Source organism: Pleurodeles waltl, chromosome 1_2 (assembly GCF_031143425.1).
Source record: "Pleurodeles waltl isolate 20211129_DDA chromosome 1_2, aPleWal1.hap1.20221129, whole genome shotgun sequence".
In the NCBI taxonomy this organism is placed as follows: domain Eukaryota; kingdom Metazoa; phylum Chordata; class Amphibia; order Caudata; family Salamandridae; genus Pleurodeles; species Pleurodeles waltl.
In genome coordinates this window covers 958,868,341-958,888,279 of record NC_090437.1, presented here as the reverse complement: position 1 = coordinate 958,888,279, position 19,939 = coordinate 958,868,341, and the positions used below count along the sequence as shown (strand labels likewise).

Here is a 19,939-nt window from a genome sequence, read left to right as displayed (position 1 = left end):
CTTAACGTTTTCTCATCCTGATGTCTGCATAGCTGATTTCGGTCTAACTGCACATGATTGATTTTTGAATGTCATATACGTGTGACCTTTGCTATGAACTTGCATTGTGCATATCCAGTGCTGCATTTAACAATTACCATGTAATCAGTTAATGCCTTTTTATGGAATTCATGTTCTCTGGGCACAGTCCGCTTCACACTATCCATTGTTAAAGATCTACTGTGGACAATACCAGTATTCCAAGGGACTTTGGCCCAATTGCTTATAATTGTTCATCTTTCTTGTCAATTTTATTTGCTTGCGTCTTAAACAATAACTTTCCTTCCTCTGTTTATCCCTTCCCTGGAGCATAGCTTCTTTACCATCCTTTTCACTGCATGACATGTAGTTTTCCACTACTCACATTCAAGGATCTCATTTTATTATTTTTATTTTATCGCTCCATGACAGTGCATGTGTTTTCTTGCTCTCTTCCTCTTATATGTGTTCTGCTTTCCGCCTCAGAGCCTACACTTCCGACACTGTGTTGCTCTCCCATCCCAGATAATTGTTGCTTCCTCCACACCATCTTTCCCTGACCCACTTTGCTTTTTTATAAGACCTCCTTTACTTTCCACCCCATCTGCTCGCTGCTACAACTTCTATTCCGTGTTTACTTGCTCCCTTAAACCCTTTTCCTTCATTACTCCACTGCCCATCCTGTTCTTTTAATTTTTTTTTTTTTAATGTAGGCAGGCCTAGTAGCAGCAATTTACTAATAGTCACTCCTTTCTGAAATTACCCTTTCGTACATCTTTTTTCTGAATTTCCATTCCATTTGCAACTTGGAACAGCAAAAAAAAGCAAAGTGGCTGTCTCGTCATGATGTATGCACACATATTTACTCTATCAACGTGGGGACACCATAACGTCATGACAAATAGTGATCATGAATGCAAGTGTATGCATCATCAAGATTTATTTTTTATGCTGATGCTTTTGAGTTTTGGCAATAACCATTTCTTAGGTCTGGTGTTAACCAAGACCTTCTAATTTTACTAAAAGTATATGTATAATATACTTACTTAAAGGGGCTTTAAGCCACTTCTCTTCATCCATTGATCTGTTGTCATTCACATTTTGCTTCCGCCCACTACAGCATAGAGCATGGGACAATGGGTCAGCCTACGTCAACCACTGGCTAACTTCACTTTTACATTTAGCCCTTTCACAAGGAGCACATACACATTAAAGGTAATTCCTTTCAGTGCCAGTGTTTTTGTTTTTACTTTATATTACTTGAATGTTGCCTTTGTTTGTTGCGCCTGATGTGACAGCAGAAGGCTTTCTACTGTTTGTGAGCATAGGGCACATTCCAGCTTTATCAGTTCCTGTCTCCTGCCCATATTGTTGTAAATTTCTTTTGAACTGGCTTTTGTTTTTCTGACTGTTGTTTTTCACACCTTACCTAACCAGTTAACATGAACTCTGAATATAAGGTCATAAGGGTTCTCTCCTTGCAACCTTAACTGTTGCCTTCCTTCCTTCCTATTCTTTCTTGCCCTCCTCTTTCTTTCCTACTTTCCCATTTGTTTTACTTGCCTTCCCCTTTCTGTCTTGCCTTCCTCTTTCTTTCTTGCTGTCGTAAAGACACAACAAGACTGCTTGATTTGGGGTGGCAGCACCTCTGCTTGTAGGCGACTGAGTCACTCCTACACCAGTAGCCCAGCCCTCCTACCTCACCCAAACCCAAACTGATTTGTAGCAGCCTAGCGCATGGAACTCTAAAAATTCCTCAGGGAAATCGTGGTGAACAAGCCTTACCCTTTTCTTTCCACAAAAAAGTCTCTTACACACACCGAGGCAAGAAAAGAGATGCAGGATAGTTTTCAATACATTTTTAAAAATACTGCAATCTATGATAACATGAATTAGCTGCAATGATTAGGAAAATGAGGAATAACAAAAACAGGATTGTGAAACTCAGAGATACAAACATAAACACCCCCAACATACTGTAATAACATAGATATATAGTTCCTAACTAAAACCTGATCTCTAGATCCTAGCGAAAGCATGGCAGTGTAAGCCAAATCTGTCCATGTAGTGTCCATGACACCATCTAATTGTAAGGGCCCGCAATGGTCTTAGTACACACACTGCAATGGTTTGTTGGAAATTAAGAGGGGTGTCTGCAATGGGCATTTCACAGTAGACTCTTTAATTTGTTCGCAAATGTCACAACTGAGGACCTACTGCTTGGTCTGTTTGTATTGACCAGGCCACCAATAGCGTTTCTTTAGAAGTGAGATAGCAGCTGCCACACCAGCATGGGCAGAAGCAACCCCTTAATGTGCTGCTTTAATCCGATCTAATCTGTGTTCTTGGTTGGGAATCACACGATCACCGACCCCTGGTATTGTTGCAAAAGCAATGTTTTTGGTGCTTAAATGGCAAGAATACTTTACAAGATATGGTTTTGGTAAGGACTAGACATCAGCTGTGGCTTTCACAGCAGGAAATGTTTCATCATCCAATCTCGTACAGGAATGAGTAATCACAGCAACAGAAGCCATATCTACTACAGATTTAGCAGCTTTGTCAGCCAATGAGTTTCCTACAACGTGTATTCCAAAATGCTGGTGACCCAATGTATGTACTACATGAGCCCGTGGCAGCTTCTACATGAGATCTGCTACTTTCCGCAACAAGAAATTGTGTTTTATGATGTTTCCCTTGGAGTCTCTGAACCCTTTAAGGTGCTAGTAGTGTATGTATTCATTAAATGACTGGACACAGTAATACAAATCACACACAATCAAAGTAGAAAGTTCAGGATCCGTGTTTCCAGTGCTAAAATTAGAGCCTTAAGCTCTGCAAAATGTGCTGTGCAGTCCTGTAGGGTCTGCATGTAGGTCTGGTGACGGTGGAATTCACCATACCTAATTACTCCACAAATGGCTGCACAAGCTGTGGAGTACTGGTGTTTTGTACCAAGAGCTGGTTGTTTTCGAACCATTGGTGTAAATTATGATTCTGTATTGGTCAAGAGGCAATATGTTGGTGGGCATGGGGTATTCTAGTTCATACTGAAGGAACTCTTTGGTCTAACGTTTTGTATCAACAAGATAATCAATGTCAGTGGCAGTCAGGGAGGTAGCCCATTGAACCAATGTGGAAGTAATGCTTATGTGTTTGGGACACTTGCTTTTGTGACAGCCTCAAGGGCTCGTATTGGATTAACAACAATAATGTGTTTCCTTTGGGCTGGTGGTCTCTCCTTTATGACCGCCATCAGAACTGCAGTCAGTATTTTTTCTGTGGGTGCAAAATGCTGTTCTGCCTTAGAGTACAAGTGTGATTTGTATGCCATGGGTACAGTGTCACATTCATTGAATGTGACATAGGTGAACCTGATACCAGGAATGACCCTGATTGACACGTTTTGTGCCAAACGTCACGCACATTGTGAGAATTGTATGTTTGTCTTGGGGTCTCGCATGTGGAAACACTTCTTCCAGCTGGTTTGTTTTTTGTGCAATCCAAAATGAAATGTCCTTCCATTTGCTGGGTGCTTTACCCATCATTGAATGGACAGTTTGCAGATTTATCCCTGTTACAGCCAATTTAAAGCTGGAGCAGTCCTCAATGGGGTGGTGTTTGGTGTCTGCAGTACAAATTGTATTAAGCATCTATAAATATCGACGAGATTGTTGTATAAAGTACATAATTCTACTACTACCTTGTTTTGTATAAGTGCATTCTGTCGAGCATAGGTTTTGTACTGGAAGGGGATCATTCTAGTTTATAAAGTATGCATCAGTACTATTCACATTTTGCAAGCGTGCTGTACAATGCAGCAGCAGCAGACATACAAAGTTTGAAAAACTAGTAGACTTTTTAACCTTTTCCACTTAGTTCTGACTCCAGGAAGCATACTTTTTTTAACACACTTCCCTGTCTACAAATGTTAGTTGATAGGAACTTAAGTCAAAAAACATTGATGGGTACAAGCGAATGCTCATGTTCCACCCAAAGAATACCCCCTTGACGCAATATAGTATAAAGTAGCACACAGCTCCTCTCTGTGTTACTTTAGGCAACTTGTTTGCGTTGGAAATTAAATTTCAGCACAACGTTTACGCTGGGTTTGCACCTCGATTGGGGCACAAACCCTGATCAAAGTGTTTGAAAATTTCCCCATTGATGTTTTACCAATTTTTTCTTAACCAGCAGTACTTTGACCAATTATTTTCCACAGCGTCTCTATTTAATGACGAATAGAGATTTTCAGTTTCAGTGTTCCTCGTGCGTATCATGTTTGACGTTGCGGCGTTCACAGGGGTGTAATTAAGCCAATCTGCATTGTTTGATTATTTGACTCATATCAAACCTCTTAACTGGGTGTGTATACTGCAACTCTGTGCACACCTTACAACAGAAGAGCAGCGAGAACTAATCGTGCACATCTCTCGCCCTCTGCTGCGCAGGTGAGAGGAGGCTCGGTGTTGGCAGACTCTCATGGGAACACGCCTTGAGACCAGACGCATTCCCGCCAAGCGCCCGTGTGGAGGAGCTGCCCCGGGAGGAGACGCGCGCGCTGAAAGCCTCTAACACCACCTGCGCGTGGAAAAGGTAAGAAATGAACTCTTTCTTAATGACATTTAAAACGCAACCAGAATCTTCATGGCACTGGCGTGGGAGAAGAGGCTTAAAACACATTACTAAGTTTAACAGACTGTTTACTGTGCGTCTTGAAAGTTACTTTCTACAGGACAGATATTTTATTATAGGTGCACTCCGCTGGCTTTGAAACAATGAGAGCGCACGGAGATGGGATTATGTCACGTGCTCCCGTATAGACGTTAAAACGGGCCTTAGAACTAGGATTTTACAGCTCAGTTGGCAGGGCTGATCATTTTGTTCAACATTTCTTGCTCAATATGTGAGTCACCCGTTGTTGACCCATGCTCTGTGGTTGTATTGCAGCCTGCGAGTTGTAAGCATTTGAAAACCCAATAAGAATGTTAAAAACATATGATGCAACTCTGCCCAGTGACAGCAGTCCACCAATATTTGTACAAGAGCCCCTTTTAAAGTATGTGCTGCATATAACACAAGCATGTGCATGTTTGCCTAAAGTATTGGTCTCTGTTGGAACTCTTATTTAAATAGGCAGTACAAGCAAGGGCACGAAGAGGCGTTTTAAGGCATGGGCAAAGTGGGCAGTCGGTCAGGCCCCCACCTCCCAAAGAGCCACCTGGTGAAGTGAACCTTCTCTCTGTTTGATCTGTCCATTCTATTTCTCTAGCTAAACTGCTCCCCTTCGCGGCCTACCTCTATCGATGTCTCTTTCTTTCTACCCTTTGTCATCGTAAGGATTTTTGGGGTATTGCAAGACATATTTCAACTATTTTTGCGCGGTCTTGTTAAAGTTTAACATACAATTTACTATCGTGTGCCTGAAATAGTAGTGAAGGGGTAATACATTTCAAATTTGTAATGTACATGGTCCCCTTAAATATGTCTTGCCAGGGCCCCCAATATCTTTAAGATGACACTGCAACAACATTGCAATTGGAAGAAAATACGTCATTAGCACATGCCTGTTATTCTTCTTGCTCTTTTCGCTGCTAATATTTGTGTATTTGAGAGCATATTCATGAAAGAAGGTATCTATTTGTATTATGTAATAAAAGCGGAATTTAAACACCAAGACCAAACACTACGGGAAAACAAAATCCAGGAGAACAAAATGCAAATAAAATAAACCTTACCATCGCAAATCACTTTGAATTTAATATGGCAACCTACACAAAGACATATTTGCCCAAGTGTTTGTGTATGTTAGCACACAAAAGTAGGATGTGTATTTTAACGCATAAAAGAACTACTGTTGGCGCTACCAATGCTTGTTTAAAGCTAGCTAAGGTTATGCAGACCAGTGAGCATGTGTTCGGAATCCAAAAAAAGGTCTGAAATTTAAAGGAGAGATTAAAGGACATTTGTATGGCACAAAGCATTTTCAATTTCACTTTGCAAACTACACTTGTAAATATTGTTGTACACATTTAGCCTCCTCAAATTTTATATTTTTCTCATCTTCTACACTATATTTACATTTAAAAAACTAATTTAATAATAAATATTGTCTCCTTCCTTTAAGAAGCAGCACAATTCTATTGACACCAACTCTTAAATTGCCACTCGCGGGCTGTAAACCCTTTCCTATTCTTCCAGTACACTCCCTGCATCCCAGTGCCTGATCCACCAGATCTAGCCGCTTTCTGCATGCACCAAATACAAAGAAATGTGCTACCTCAAAGGAGGCAGGGACCACGGACAGGAGGTGCAGCCTCAACGGCAATAACCTGTTTGCACCTGATAATGCAATAAACTCGCTTCTGGCATCGTTTGCTACTCATGTCATCAAACCATTGCAAGCTACATCACATCGCTGAAGAAACGCACCTAAAGCCACCCTGACTTCATTAGTCGGTGGCATTACCAAAGGAATCCTTCCTAAACAAAATGACCTACAGTATGGAATGGGTTTGCATAAACACAACAAAGTGCTCCTATTGAGTAGATTCAATACAAAAACGAGTCTGTCAGTACAGACATGCAGTTTTTTCTGGGGACTAGTAATCTTACAAATATATTTGATGTGATCTCACATATTTCACTATTTATATGAATTATGTTTAAAGCAGTGTTTCTCTGTTCCAAATAAATATAATAATGCTTAAACGTCCAAAATACATAAAATCGATCAAGCAGGATAAGCAAGGAAGTGTGAGAGTAATTCCTGTGCCTTTGATTGTCCTTAGCCACAGCTGTTCATCTGCAGATCCCCACTACACACAACAAACAAGGAGATGCTTCTTAAAAGATGCCTATACTGTGGGTGCTCTTCTCTGATTTCATCAGCAAACCTGTCAAGTATTTGGGTTCTAAAACCCCTAAACATCCATATTTATGCTCACTATAAACTGAAATCTGTTTGGTCAGGTTCGAAGAGAGTTGGGGTCTGTTTATTAAGGGCTGTAAGAGCGCTCCCATGGTGTTATATAATTTTACGCTACACCGAAGGAAGTGCCCCTGAAAAATCTTGGTAAGTAATCCTATTACGCTTCTCTCTGGGCCTTGACATTACTCCATTTAATAGTTTGTCTGACTAGAAACTAGTGCAGCAGTTTCATTACTGAGAACACAATATCTTCTCCTAATACCCAGCTATGAGTGCACACCAGCATTCTCTGCTCCTTGGATGTGCTCCATCTATTTTGCCTGTTACTGTAGCTAAAGAGACAGGCATACAGAGTCCTGAAGTTCAAAAGAGCTTCATTGATTTTTGCTTACAATGCACCTAGAAGAAAGGGAGTTTTTCTCTGACCTCACAGGTTTGGTGGGAAGTCCACTTGATCAGTTGTTGACTTGTGCATTGAGTTTTTGTGCTCTATTAGTACTGAAATCCCAAGCCTTCTTTGCCGGCTTAATGTCACTGGGAAGAACTTGGTAATGGTTTTGCTGGAGATATTCTAAGTTTGGGGGTCCCAAAGAATATGAGCTCTGTTTTTCTGCATATTGGTGGGTCTTGGCATCACCCACTCCTTTATTGTTGACAGTCAATTATTCAGAATGTGTAATGGGTCTTTGCTAATCAGAATTTCATTTGTGTTTCGTCTATCGATGACTTTAACTTTAGATTACAAAGGACCAAACACATCAGTAGGGGAATCAACATGTTAACTCTGTGTCTAAGGCTTCAAAATGCCCTTGACATTTTGTGTTTTGTTTTGTTTTTTCTTTGTTTAGTGCCATTGAACTGCAGTCTTGATTGATTTCTTAATTCAAGTAGCATAGGATTGATATAGAGGTGAAAGGGAACGCATTTCCTAACTTTGCCACCACTATGGACAAGGCACGATTTTTTTAGTTTTACAGTTCTAACCAGGGCCATCTTGCTGGATCAAGGGACGTACTATATAAAAAAGTTTCAAAGTAATTCCTGCCACTCATATCAGGTGGTCCAGGAAAGTTGGGTAAAAAAGATAGCGCTGTTTTGCAACATGACCCAATGTGCCCCTTGCCTTGAGTCATAATGCTGACTAGAATGTCTCCTATGCAGGGAAGTAACACCCTTGCAGTCCCTGCAGTGCAGAAGGCGCTCTACCCTTGCTGGGGCTCCCCTCAATGAAAAGCCTATGAATATCCATGAATTACAGAGTTTCAGAGCCCTTTACGACAGTCTGCCAGTGGCACCAATCATTTTGTGTTATGCTACTGCACCTACAGGTGTGAGGCACTATGTTGTCTGAGCCCGTTTGGTAGGGATCTAAAAGAGGCCACAATTTCATTTGTTCTTGCAGTTGTTTTAGAGTAATGTACTTTTCAGCTCTGCAATGATGCTGTGTGTGGCAAGGATCTGTAGTTCTTAGGACCATAGAGGGCAATGTGTTTTTCCAATACCTGCATCTTTACTACTTCATGGAGCTATTCTTCCACACTCTGAGTTTTGCGGACGGGAACACCCATCTGGTAAACTCCTGACGGGGTGGTCGCTGCCATTCTGGCGACCTCCCCTCTTGCCCCATGAGGACTTTCCCACTGGCCTGACCAGTGAAAACCAAGGTTTCCACTGGTCTGCTGAGTGGGAAAGTGGTGGCAGCATTGTCACCGGCTCATAATAGGGCACCAGCACCCTCGAATGTGCACTTTCTGCACAGCAGTCCGGCCCCCTGCGCTTGTTCTCCGCCAGCCTTTTCATGGCAGTGAAACCTCCATGAAAAGGCTGGTGGAGAACCAGGTTGTAATCAGCAGGGCGACGCTGAGTTCATTGCCACCCACCGCCCTGGCTGATTGCAACCTGCATAGCCGTCAGCCCGTCGGGATCGCGGATACTGGCAGGTACGGCAGTAGGTTGGGGGGTCTGCACTCCAACCTCATAATGCAGTGGTTTGACCACCACAACCGCGGTGCTCCGACAGCCACCACAGCATTGGAAGTCCTCGGACCGCCAATGTCGAAATCTGGCCTCTGGGTCCCAACTGCCAACCTTATAATTCACTTATATCTCGAATCCACCAGCTTTCATCCCTGAAATCTCCACATTCCACCTTCCTCATTTAAATACAAACTTGACACTTAGTGAGGGTTGCTTATTTGTTGTCTGTCATTTGGAAATTTTCTAACTTGAATCAGCCTGATGGCATGTTGCCATTTCTCTTTTATTAGCATGTCGAAATCCCAGATCTATATTTGTTGTCCTTACACAGAGAGGAACACCTAACCTTTACAGTGCTGGTTTCCATCACCACCTTTTCTTTTCTGCTTACTTTCTGGAACAGGAATGTGTCCTCATTAAATCAGAGTGAAGAGAAAGTTGAAAATGACGGCTTTGTCTGAGCTGCTGTTTGACACGCTCAACAGAACAGCTCTGATTATGAAAACCCTTTGATGCATTGATGTATTGCATAGGGTTGCATATGCCCTTTTGAGTCTAAACCGACACAATAGTCAAGTCCTGTTGCTACCATTGCAATGTTTTAAGTCTGATTTTGTGTTTTCTGACCTCCTCCCTCGTGGTCACAGAAGTCCGTGTTTTCATTGCATCCTAAAAGTAATCTCTCCTAGACTTTTCAGCCAGGCAACATCCCACCTCCAAAGTGTCCAAAAGAAGGCAGGCAGAGTCTTAGGAGACATTAACAATTCAATGACATCTCTTTAGGACACCATGCTTTACTGTGGCCTTCAGTATATAAATACATCTGTTTTGATTCCCTATTGTTTGGCAATAGACTTTTCTGTAATTCTGGCCCACTTAGTATGTCTTAAGGAAACATTATAAAAGTACCAGCCTTTGCGAAGGCTGGAATCTGAAGCTAGGCCAGATGTGGAGGTAAGACTTTCCATGTGCAGGCTCCCCCTCCTGTGAATCCATCCACTTTTCGAGAAGCTTACTTAGCTTGTTCTTTTGCTCTGTTCCATTTGATTCCAGCAGGGTGATGAAACATTTTACAGAAGCAACATAGCATTATACTGCACATGGGTTCAGCAGAGAGTGATTAGGGGCCTGCTCTTGAGCTTGGAGGGCGGTTGTCAGTCCATCAGAGCTACAGAGTAGTTTATTCCTTCACCCTAAGTTACATTCTCTAATTTAGAGATGTCTTTTGGCCCCTCAGGTAAGTCTATTCCTCAGCAGGAACCATGGTTCCTGTCAATGCTGGAAGGGTTTGACAGATGGCTCCGTGAAACATGATGGACAGCCATCCAATCTTTTCAACGTTTTGCATTTTAAAGAAAAAAACACCCAAAGCAAGTGTTTTTTTAACGTAAAACAAATGCCCTCCACTCCATGAGAGTTTCTTTTTACGCTGCTGTGGTCATTTAAATATTGTTATTGTCCCTCATTGCCAGGTTTTACCTGGCAGGGATGGATAGCAAAAATAAAGACTTCTGACTGCCCATTCTAAATTAGGCGGACAGTCTGGTTGCTTACCTCCGACAGCCCGGACTCCGCTGGGCCTTTGCGAGTATGTCAACCACGGAGCCGGAGTAGGCTCCGTTCACATACTGTTGGTTTACCCAACTCTAAATGGCGCAGACGGACCGAGAGTTGGCAGAGACGGTACTCCATCCGCGATGCAACCGGCTCTAAAACCTAAATCAGCTTTTTAGGCATAAGACCCAATGTAGGCATTGCTGTGTGTTCGTAGGCACAATAATTAAGCCATGGGCAATGCTAATACATTTGCTTTTTGTGAAAAAGAAACTGACTTTAGAATTTACCTGAAAAAAAGACCTCGAAGCCTACTGATCTAGGTATTTGATCGGTCATGGTTTAGATGCCTCGAAAAAAGAGGGGGGTAAGAGAGGAGGATTGGTCGGTCCAGTGTACGTCCTCCCAACACAGTACTAATATGATAAGGTACACTGTTCCGAAATTGGAAGGAAAGGAAAAAGAGAAAGAGTCCTGTTAATCAGGAGCAATGGTCCTCACACACCGTATTCGGTGTCATGCTTCATCATCGGACAGCTCCTCGTCAGACTGGCGCTGCAATGTCTGACGGGAACCCCTCGAGGGGGGGCTCTTTGCCGGAGATCTTTTTGAATATACTCGATGATGCCGCAGAGCCAAATATGGGTCCGAGAGAGGAGAAAATGTGCAGAAAAAGAATAATAAAATTGGCTCAGATCCCTCACCTAATAGTTTATTATTTGCTGTTGGGAAGTGGTCAAGATTAAAAAGAAATCAAGGGAGTGAAACTAGAGTCAATGCTTGAACACTCACACAAGATCAATCAAAGTAATTAAGGAGGACGGAGAAGGTCCGACTCTCCTTAATATGTGGTCGACATGTTTCGCGTCGTTATTGGTCCAACAGGATCCCGTGACGCTTCTTCAGGACCTAATTAATCATAGATTTTCTCCACAAGAAAAAAACAAAATACTTATACTTCTGTTGACTAACGCTCACAGTCAGAACGTCATCAGTCGCTTGACAGGACTAAAACGGTCTGGGTTTCCTTTCCTATCAGTCGCCCTAAGTATGGGAAACAAAAAAGGCGCTAGAATTAGCTCAGTATATCATCGCTTCACCAGTATTCAAGGGCGACGAGAGTAGGTTAATGAGGAAAAAGGGGAGTGACAAACTAGTGCAACACTCAGTGATCAAGTGATTGTAGGCACACCATGCTGGTAACATATAAAGTGGCTTACCATTTCAATTAGAGAATAGGCTTCATGGGATATCGCTGGCCCATCACCCGGTACACAGTAAATCTGGTGGTAAGAGAACATATGCCAAAAAAGGGGGGGCATCGTATTGGGGTAATACAGTCATCATACAAGTCCAAGGCACAAATGGCTGAGGATGGGCCGATCAAATTTGAGGAAATGAGGGATTTACAGTAAAAGTGGAATTCAAAAAATTGTATTTATATATGACTCACTTCAAATCTTATACATATACATCATAGAAGCAACAAGAGAGAAAACAATCATCAATTCTGTAGAAATGTTCATAAGTATCCCTAATATCACATATAGGGTAGGGCATGTAGCCAGTTTTATCCAGTGAAGAAATACTTCATTATAAAACAACATAAGAGACGTTCCTAAAGGTCAAAGGAAGGGTGGCACATGAGGGGGATAAAGATGGGAGGGTATATCGTGACCCAGAAGTAATCATACCCTTATGTAACACACCGTAGTCAGTTAAAGAAGAAACAAAGAATTGGGCTGAAGGAGTACAGTCTGTTAATCCACGGCCATATCATTAAATGCAGGACACGAGGTGCCCCGACCTGAATGCATCGTAGCGTTCAAAAAAGTGCCGTGGTAAAGTTTCTATAAAGGAAGTGGGCAGATGGACACTTACTTGCGAGGTCACCGGTTTATGCAGCAGCACCTACCCGGGGGTCGCGTTCCCGAACATATGCGGAAACGGAAGGCTGTCGGCATAAATAGTATGCGCGCAGAGCGCGCGTCCATCAATTAGATGATCAGTTGCCCAGTAAAGTCCTCGTCAGTGACGAGCCTCTAAGGAAATCAAAAAGGGACTAAAAAAACAGGACGCGATGGGAGCACTCTGTATATGGCGGCCATCTTAAAGTGGTATGTGGATTATAGAGAAGCCGGAAATAGCTCAGTTCCAACTGTCAGGAGATTCCAAAATCCTATTGTAGATAAATTTAATCTTACTAATGTCATTTGTCCAGAAAGGTTAGTTCTAATCTCTTCTAGTGGGAGTAAAAAGAGGATGACCAACAAACAGGACCTTCTGAGAGTGGTTGTAAGAAGGGCAAAAAAATTGAATAAAAAACCAAGCTGCTACCTATTTGGAGAGGTGGAACCAGGGGATGTCATCGTTTAGTCCCTGTTGGTGAGTATGGAGTCTATATACCCAGCGTTGTTCAAGCTCAAATAACGGGCGGGTGCCTGGTGAGTCGCAAGTCTGTAATACCACCCATCGCATGTCGTATGGTGTGTGGTTAAGTTCAATGAAATGTATACTAAGTTTGGTAGTAATACGTCCACACCGGATGTTGCTACGGTGTTCATTTATCCTAATCTTTACAGGTCGTGTGATCATCCCCACGTATCTAAGATTACAGGGACATGTGATAAGGTAAACACAATTGCGGGTGTTACAGTTAGTATGTCTCATCAGATGCCATGTTAAAAATGGCTCTAGCTGTAAGATGTCTGTGTGTTTGGTGAGTGAGCAGACATTGCAATTCCCACATGGAAAGTGACCTTTAACTGGGGGGAGATCCCATAGAGATTTCTGTCTGTTTGGGGTGTTGGTGGGTCTGGGTCGGGTGTGTACCAGCATGTCTTTTATGTTTGCGGTCCTCTTAAACGCAAACACAGGCTTGGGGATATTTTCACCACCACTGCAGAGGACCGGCCATCTCTTATTGATTATCTTCTTCACTGTGTTAGAAAGTGGTGTAAATGTTGAAACACAGGTAAGCTTGTTGTCCGTAGATTTAGGGGTAAGCTGTAGTAGTGAGTCCCTATTACTATACTTAGCTCGTTTGTAAGCTGTTTTAATGACTCTATCCGGGTAATGGCGGTCGTGTAGTTTAACCTGTAATTCAGAGGCTTGGGTATTAAATAGTCGTACATCACTACAGTTCCGTCTAAGGCGTAAAAACTGTCCAAAGGGTAAATTTTCTCTTAGTGCTTTGGGATGGTGACTCTCGTATAGTAATAAGCTGTTCCGATCAGTGGTTTTTTGAAAGGTGCGGGTTTTCAATCGACCTTCCTCTATGCTGATTAACAAATCTAGGAAGGGGATCTCTTTAGTAGATACAGAGGAAGTGAAGTTAAGGAAGGGGTCTAGACTATTTACCCAAGTCGAGAATGCATCTACTACGTCAATAGGGCCATGCCAAATGACAAGGATGTCGTCTATATAGCGACGCCACAATTTGATATTGGCGGAAAAGGGATTGGACTCAGGTAGGATAAAACGTTTCTCAAAGTCGTACATGTACAAACATGCTAAGCTCGGGGCAAAAGTGCTGCCCATCGAGGTTCCGCGGATTTGGTGGAAAAGTTTATCCTCAAACTGGAAAAAATTACGAGTCATAGCCAAACTAGCACAGTGCATGATAAAATGAACAGGTGTTGTGAATTCTGAACTGGTGGATAAAAGAAACGACTCAACTACCTCCAGTGTGGCCACTTGTGGGATGTTTGTATATAGAGCCTCAACATCAAGTGTGATCAAGGCATCGACACGTACTGTGGAATTTATGGTTTCAATCAGATTAAGAACGTCTGTAGTGTCTCTCAGGTAAGTGGTTGATTGTTGTACAACAGGTCGTAGGAAATGGTCACAGAATATCGAAAGTGGTTCAAGGATGGACCCAATCCCTGAGACTATTGGGCGTCCTGGTGGAGGAGATGTGCCTTTGTGAATTTTTGGGAGGCAGTAAAAATAAGGGATACGGGGGTCCTCTGTATCCAAAAATTCTGCTTCCTTTTGGGATATCCAAGTGTTGTTAACAGCTTCCTCTATCATCCCACGTATCTCGGTTTGCAAACATCCCGTAGGATCACGATCAATATGAGCATAGTAGGTAGAATCGCCAAGAAGGCGAAGGCATTCCTGTCTGTAATCTTTAGTATTCATCACAACAATGGCGCCTCCTTTGTCAGCTGGTTTGATAGTAATATTGGAATCAGCTGCTAGAGCTCGGAGTGCCTCATTCTCGATCCTGGACAGGTTAGTGAATCTATGTTGTGGTTGTAGGTTTTCGACATCGGAGGTGACCGCTTTCTCGAAAGCCTGAACCTCACAAGGCATGGAGGAAAGTGGAGGTATGAATTGGGAAGGCTTTTTGAGGCCAGAGTCTAGTGGAGAATCGATAGTAGGTCTGTCTTTAAAGAAAAATTGGAGGCGTATTTTTCTAAAGAACCGGGACAGTTCGCATTGTAAACGAAAAGAATCGTCCTTTGGAGTGGGGACATACCCCAGTCCTTTATTCAATACCTTGGTTTCATTAGGGGAGAGGAGCTTAGAGGACAAATTAACCACTAGGTCATCGTTGAGGGAGTCTTGCCCTGGCTCCTCGTGACCATCTGTGGTTCCTCCTGAGACCAGTGGACTCGTCTTCCTCTCCCTCGTCTTCTGCCTCTTCCTCTGCCCCTGCCTCGGCCTAAAAAAGGCATATAAGGTGGCATTGGACGGGGTTGATAAAAAGGGAAGGGTTGTTGCCATGTCATCGGGTGACCAGGATGATATTGAGGATAATTAAAATAAGGTTGGGGTCTGTCATCATCCGTGCTCCATCCATCAGAGGATGAGCTATGGCTATATTTACGAGGTTTCCTACCAGAAGTGGAGGAGTCATCTGATGAAACGGAAGGAGTCTCCATCGTGTAATCATCCCTAATGTATGGGTAGATCTTCTCTCTATTAAACCTGTTGATGTCTTTTTGTAACTTGGTGATCTTCTGTTGAGTCAAGAATTCTTTGGTTTCGTTAAGGTCAGTGTTGATTTCTGCTAATCGGCTCTTAAATGCTGCTATAGAGATTGTAGTTTTGAGTGTATTCTCTATGAAGGTGATCTGAATCGCTATAGACTCAGCTAGTCGTCTAGATGTATTGATAATGAGGACCAGCCAGTCCCGGGTGCATTTCCATGCTACCTGAGCCCAGTCCTTCCTAAAGGCAAGGTCTTGTAGGAAGATCCTGGGCATGTTCGATACCAATAGTCCATTTGGAGCTATATTAGCTCTCAAGTATTCGGTCATAATAGTCCCATGAAGGACTGTTTTGACCAGGTCACGTTTGAGTGAAGATAGTCTATCCCATTCTTCTTTGGTGGGACCAGAAGGTCCTGCACAATCATTAACCAAAATAGAGGGAGTCTGCAAAATAGCAGACACGATATCGTCGTCAAAGCTGAGACCTTGAAAATTATCCATGTTGATGATCTCAGAGAAATTATCAAATAAACAACCCCACCACGAACCCGCTGTACTAAATACTTCGAAAAAAGAGGGGGGTAAGAGAGGAGGATTGGTCGGTCCAGTGTACGTCCTCCCAACACAGTACTAATATGATAAGGTACACTTTTCCGAAATTGGAAGGAAAGGAAAAAGAGAAAGAGTCCTGTTAATCAGGAGCAATGGTCCTCACACACCGTATTCGGTGTCATGCTTCATCATCGGACAGCTCCTCGTCAGACTGGCGCTGCAATGTCTGACAGGCACCCCCCGAGGGGGAGCTCTTTGCCGGAGATCTTTTTGAATATACTCGATGATGCCGCGGAGCCAAATATGGGTCCGAGAGAGGAGAAAATGTGCAGAAAAAGAATAATAAAATTGACTCAGATCCCTCACCTAATAGTTTATTATTTGCTGTTGAGAAGTGGTCAAGATTAAAAAGAAATCAAGGGAGTGAAACTAGAGTCAATGCTTGAACACTCACACAAGATCAATCAAAGTAATTAAGGAGGACGGAGAAGGTCCGACTCTCCTTAATATGTGGTCGACATGTTTCGCGTCGTTATTGGTCCAACAGGATCCTGTGACGCTTCTTCAGGACCTAATTAATCATAGATTTTCTCCACAAGAAAAAAACAAAATACTTATACTTCTGTTGACTAACGCTCACAGTCAGAACGTCACCAGTCGCTTGACAGGACTAAAACGGTCTGGGTTTCCTTTCCTATCAGTCGCCCTAAGTATGGGAAACAAAAAAGGCACTAGAATTAGCTCAGTATATCATCGCTTCACCAGTATTCAAGGGCGACGAGAGTAGGTTAATGAGGAAAAAGGGGAGTGACAAACTAGTGCAACACTCAGTGATCAAGTGATTGTAGGCACACCATGCTGGTAACATATAAAGTGGCTTACCATCTCAATTAGAGAATAGGCTTCATGGGATATCGCTGGCCCATCACCCGGTACACAGTAAATCTGGTGGTAAGAGAACATATGCCAAAAAAGGGGGGGCATCGTATTGGGGTAATACAGTCATCATACAAGTCCAAGGCACAAATGGCTGAGGATGGGCCGATCAAATTTGAGGAAATGAGGGATTTACAGTAAAAGTGGAATTCAAAAAATTGTATTTATATATGACTCACTTCAAATCTTATACATATACATCATAGAAGCAACAAGAGAGAAAACAATCATCAATTCTGTAGAAATGTTCATAAGTATCCCTAATATCACATATAGGGTAGGGCATGTAGCCAGTTTTATCCAGTGAAGAAATACTTCATTATAAAACAACATAAGAGACGTTCCTAAAGGTCAAAGGAAGGGTGGCACATGAGGGGGATAAAGATGGGAGGGTATATCGTGACCCAGAAGTAATCATACCCTTATGTAACACACCGTAGTCAGTTAAAGAAGAAACAAAGAATTGGGCTGAAGGAGTACAGTCTGTTAATCCACGGCCATATCATTAAACGCAGGACACGAGGTGCCCCGACCTGAATGCATCGTAGCGTTCAAAAAAGTGCCGTGGTAAAGTTTCTATAAAGGAAGTGGGGAGATGGACACTTACTTGCAAGGTCACCGGTTTATGCAGCAGCACCTACCCGGGGGTCGCGTTCCCGAACATATGCGGAAACGGAAGGCTGTCGGCATAAATAGTATGCGCGCAGAGCGCGCGTCCATCAATTAGATGATCAGTTGCCCAGTAACGTCCTCGTTAGTGACGAGCCTCTAAGGAAATCAAAAAGGGACTCAAAAAACAGGACGCGATGGGAGCACTCTGTATATGGCGGCCATCTTAAAGTGGTATGTGGATTATAGAGAAGCCGGAAATAGCTCAGTTCCAACTGTCAGGAGACTCCAAAATCCTATTGTAGATAAATTTAATCTTACTAATGTCATTTGTCCAGAAAGGTTAGTTCTAATCTCTTCTAGTGGGAGTAAAAAGAGGATGACCAACAAACAGGACCTTCTGAGAGTGGTTGTAAGAAGGGCAAAAAAATTGAATAAAAAACCAAGCTGCTACCTATTTGGAGAGGTGGAACCAGGGGATGTCATCGTTTAGTCCCTGTTGGTGAGTATGGAGTCTATATACCCAGCGTTGTTCAAGCTCAAATAACGGGCGGGTGCCTGGTGAGTCGCAAGTCTGTAATACCACCCATCGCATGTCGTCTGGTGTGTGGTTAAGTTCAATGAAATGTATACTAAGTTTGGTAGTAATACGTCCACATCGGATGTTGCTACGGTGTTCATTTATCCTAATCTTTACAGGTCGTGTGGTCATCCCCACGTATCTAAGATTACAGGGACATGTGATAAGGTAAACACAATTGCGGGTGTTACAGTTAGTATGTCTCATCAGATGCCATGTTAAAAATGGCTCTAGCTGTAAGATGTCTGTGTGTTTGGTGAGTGAGCAGACATTGCAATTCCCACATGGAAAGTGACCTTTAACTGGGGGGAGATCCCATAGAGATTTCTGTCTGTTTGGGGTGTTGGTGGGTCTGGGTCGGGTGTGTACCAGCATGTCTTTTATGTTTGCGGTCCTCTTAAACGCAAACACAGGCTTGGGGATATTTTCACCACCACTGCAGAGGACCGGCCATCTCTTATTGATTATCTTCTTCACTGTGTTAGAAAGTGGTGTAAATGTTGAAACACAGGTAAGCTTGTTGTCCGTAGATTTAGGGGTAAGCTGTAGTAGTGAGTCCCTATTACTATACTTAGCTCGTTTGTAAGCTGTTTTAATGACTCTATCCGGGTAATGGCGGTCGTGTAGTTTAACCTGTAATTCAGAGGCTTGGGTATTAAATAGTCGTACATCACTACAGTTCCGTCTAAGGCGTAAAAACTGTCCAAAGGGTAAATTTTCTCTTAGTGCTTTGGGATGGTGACTCTCGTATAGTAATAAGCTGTTCCGATCAGTGGTTTTTTGAAAGGTGCGGGTTTTCAATCGACCTTCCTCTATGCTGATTAACAAATCTAGGAAGGGGATCTCTTTAGTAGATACAGAGGAAGTGAAGTTAAGGAAGGGGTCTAGACTATTTACCCAAGTCGAGAATGCATCTACTACGTCAATAGGGCCATGCCAAATGACAAGGATGTCGTCTATATAGCGACGCCACAATTTGATATTGGCGGAAAAGGGATTGGACTCAGGTAGGATAAAACGTTTCTCAAAGTCGTACATGTACAAACATGCTAAGCTCGGGGCAAAAGTGCTGCCCATCGAGGTTCCGCGGATTTGGTGGAAAAGTTTATCCTCAAACTGGAAAAAATTACGAGTCATAGCCAAACTAGCACAGTGCATGATAAAATGAACAGGTGTTGTGAATTCTGAACTGGTGGATAAAAGAAACGACTCAACTACCTCCAGTGTGGCCACTTGTGGGATGTTTGTATATAGAGCCTCAACATCAAGTGTGATCAAGGCATCGACACGTACTGTGGAATTTATGGTTTCAATCAGATTAAGAACGTCTGTAGTGTCTCTCAGGTAAGTGGTTGATTGTTGTACAAGAGGTCGTAGGAAATGGTCACAGAATATCGAAAGTGGTTCAAGGATGGACCCAATCCCTGAGACTATTGGGCGTCCTGGTGGAGGAGATGTGCCTTTGTGAATTTTTGGGAGGCAGTAAAAATAAGGGATACGGGGGTCCTCTGTATCCAAAAATTCTGCTTCCTTTTGGGATATCCAAGTGTTGTTAACAGCTTCCTCTATCATCCCACGTATCTCGGTTTGCAAACATCCCGTAGGATCACGATCAATATGAGCATAGTAGGTAGAATCGCCAAGAAGGCGAAGGCATTCCTGTCTGTAATCTTTAGTATTCATCACAACAATGGCGCCTCCTTTGTCAGCTGGTTTGATAGTAATATTGGAATCAGCTGCTAGAGCTCGGAGTGCCTCATTCTCGATCCTGGACAGGTTAGTGAATCTATGTTGTGGTTGTAGGTTTTCGACATCGGAGGTGACCGCTTTCTCGAAAGC

General features: G+C 42.8%; 1 protein-coding gene across 3 annotated transcripts in view; it reads left to right on the top strand.

Annotated features, from left to right (window-relative positions):
• CRACD (capping protein inhibiting regulator of actin dynamics) overlaps positions 1 to 19,939 on the top strand; it is an 801,959-nt gene that overhangs the window by 420,002 nt on the left and 362,018 nt on the right. For all 3 annotated transcript variants that reach the window (XM_069200882.1, XM_069200863.1, XM_069200873.1), the window contains exon 4: positions 4,470 to 4,614. The gene's annotated coding sequence lies outside the window, so the exon portion shown is untranslated. The remainder of the gene's footprint in view (positions 1 to 4,469; positions 4,615 to 19,939) is intronic.